The sequence below is a fragment of the Chiloscyllium plagiosum genome, chromosome 32 (assembly GCF_004010195.1).
Source record: "Chiloscyllium plagiosum isolate BGI_BamShark_2017 chromosome 32, ASM401019v2, whole genome shotgun sequence".
Lineage (NCBI taxonomy): Eukaryota > Metazoa > Chordata > Chondrichthyes > Orectolobiformes > Hemiscylliidae > Chiloscyllium > Chiloscyllium plagiosum.
The window spans coordinates 21,172,268-21,175,639 of NC_057741.1; positions in this window are offsets into that span (position 1 = coordinate 21,172,268).

Genomic DNA, 3,372 nt, shown 5'->3' on the forward strand with positions numbered 1-3,372 from the left:
GCGTTGGAGGGCACCTTTAACCACGTGGGAAGGGAAATTGCGGTCTCTAAAGAAGGAGGCCATCTGGTGTGTTCTGTGGTGGAACTAGTCCTCCTGGGAGCAGATACGGCATTCTTGAAATGCAAAATGTAAAATAAAAATTTAAATGTAAGGCAAGTATTCATTATTGCCATTCTATAATTACTCCAAATTAATTACACGCTCTCAATGTAATTATTACGTATATTTCAAACATTCAAATCTTCAAGATAAATATTTGCATCTCAAAATACCCAGCACAATCTTACCAGAAATTTTGAACTTGTCATGCTGCAGTATATCAATAAATGTTTGGTCACTGCTCTGATGAAGAGTCATCTGGACTCAAAACATTAGCTTGTTCTCTCTCCACAGATGCTGTCTGACCTGTTGGGATTTCCAGCATTGTTGTGGTCAACTGTTAGTCTATACTTCTGTGTTTTGATACAAGTAGACAATTAAAATGGCTGTTATAATCCGATGTGTTGTCCAGGTACAAACCACTTGTGACTTTTGTTAGGGTAGAGTGCTTGATCTCAAATACTTCAAGACCGTGTAGACATCCAAATATCTGTGTTCTTAGTTATAATGGGTATTTTAGCAATATGTAATTTCAGTATCATTTTAAAACTGATGTTTTATAAGCTGCTCTTGCTTTCAGGAATACAATTTTATTTTAAATTACTGTGAAGATCACTAGTGTCTTCACAGCTTTTTTAAAAAAAACATTCTTTATTAATTGTGTATGAAGTTATTCTAATAATGCTTTAAAATTGCATTTACCGATTGTTCTTGCATCTGAAGTGTTTGCAAAGTCACAATCTTCCAATGTTATTTTACAATGTTTAAATTTGATTTCACCATTCCTGTCTTCAGTATATGTTGAAGTATGGCCCTGTTTTAAATGTTGCACCTGTGTCCCAAGGCATCCTTTATCACTGCAGCAATCCTTGTTTTACTAGTAGGTACATCAGCTTTACTTTTCCATTAAGTTTAGTACCCTTTTCTCTAAGGGTTATAACTCACCGCTAATGGCCCATTATCTCTTTGCTCTGTGGCTGAACCCCTACTCAAACTACTACCTTCTGCCCAAATATGAATATCTGTCACCCCCACAGGCTTCTCTGTGCTTTTATCCCTGGGCCTGGCTTTCTCATCACCCTGGAGTACAGCTACTAAGATGTTATAGCTACCACAAGCTGACTGACCTCTGTTTAAAAGCTTCCAGCTGCTGACTAACTGGCTGAACCAATTACTTGTTTTTCCCTCCATTCCTCCCTTTGACCTACTCCAGGAGAAAACAGACCACAATAGGGCAGAGAGCCAAGACAGGTGGTGGTGTGCCTGACTACTTACTCCTCACCTCCTCTGAGGAGGGGATCCTGTCTGCACGTGATCCATTTACCCTGATTTATCTGTGTAGTAACATCTGCCTGTAAAGACAACACCTTTCACTGTACCTCGAAACCTGTGACAGTAATAAATCAGCTGACTGACTATACCCAAGCCTAAGAACAGATATTGGACCAACCCTTTTACTGACTGTACTGGGAATTTTGGGAATCTCGGCACCTAGATTCCATCCAGTGATTGGGAAAATAGGAGAATGAGGCAAGGTTAAGCAATAATGAATTGTAGAATCCCTACATTGCAGAAGAAAGCCCTTTTGCCCATCAAGTCCACACTAACCCTTCAAAGATCATCCCAGCCAGACCCACCACATCATGGTAATTCACATGGCTAATCTACATAACCTGCATATTCTTGGACAGAGGGAGGAAACTGGAGCACACAGATGCAAGGAGAGCATACAAACTCCATACAGACAGTCACTTGAGAGTGGAATTGAACCCTTGGTGCTGTGAGGCAGCAGTGCTAACCACAGAGTCACTGTGCCACTCCAACGAGAATGATAATGAGGATGATAATCTGCGATAATCGTCTTCTCTCTGTTCACGGGTGAGAATACCATCTTGGAGTTGGCTGAAAAATATGACTTATTTGTCTTAGTCGAAATGTGTGGCATTGGAAAAGCACAGCAGGTCAAGCAGCAAATGAGGGGCAGGAGAGTCGATGTTGCAGGCATAAGCCCTTCATCAGGAATGTAGGGGGTGGGGTGGTGTGAAGGGGGTTGAGAGGTAAATAGGAGTATGAAGGTTGGGGTGAGGTGGGTGTGAAGACGATAGGTGAATGCAAGTGGGGGTGATTGTGATAGGTCAGTAGGGAGGGTGGAGCGGGTAGGTAGGAAGGCAGATGGACAAGTAGGAGAGGTCAAGATGGCGGTGCCGAGTTGGAGAGTTGGATCTGGGATGAGGTGGGGGGAGGGGAGATTTGGAAACTCATGAAATCAATGTTGCTGCCGTGTGGTTGAAGTGTCCCAAGGTGGAAGATGAGGCATTCTTCCTCCAAATGTCAGGTAGCTTGGATCTGCCGGTGCAAGAGTCCCAGGACTTGCATGTCCTTGGTGGAGTGGGAGATGGAGTTGAAGGGGTTGGCCACACGATGGCAGGGTTGTTTGGTGCGTGTGTCCCAAAAATGTTCCCTGAAACATTCTGTGAGTTGGCGTCCTGTCTCTCCAATGCAGAGGAGACCACATCGAAAGCAACAGACACAGTAGATGAGGTGTTTGGGTGTGCAGGAAAGTCTCTGCTGGATGTGAAAAGATCCTTTGGGCCCTTGGACAGAGGTGAGAGGGGAGGTGTGGGCAGCAAGGGAAGGTGTCAGCTGTGGAAGATTGGTTGGTGGGGGGCATGGACCTAATGAGACAGTCACAAAGGGAATGGTCTCTGCGGTATGCAGATAGGGGTGGGGAGGGAAATATATCTCTGGTGGTGGGGTCTGATTATAGGTGACTGAAATGGTGGAGGATAATGTGCAGTATCTGGAGGTTAGTGGGATGGAAGGTGAGGACCAGGGGGTTCTATCCTTGTTGCAGTTGGAGGGATGGGGTTCAAGGGCGGAGGTGTGGGAAGTGGAGGAGATATACTGGAAGGCATTGTTGATCATGTATTAGGAGAAGTTGTGGTCCTTGAAATAGGAGGCCATCTGAGATGTCCTGGAGTGGAATTGCTCCTCCTGGGAGCAGATTTAGTGGAGATAAGGGAATTGGGAGTAAGGGTAACATTTTTACAGAGGGGTGTAGGAGGAGGTGTAGCCCAGGTAGCTGTGGCAGTCAGTGGGTTTGAAATAGATGTCCATGTTGAGTCGGTCACTGGAAAGGTTCAGGAAGGGGAGTGAGGTGTCTAAGGTGGTCTAGGTGAACTTAAGATTAGGGTGGAAAGTGTTAGTGAAGTTGATGAACTGTCCAACTTCCTCGTGGAAACACAAAGTGGCACTGATACAGTCATCAATGTA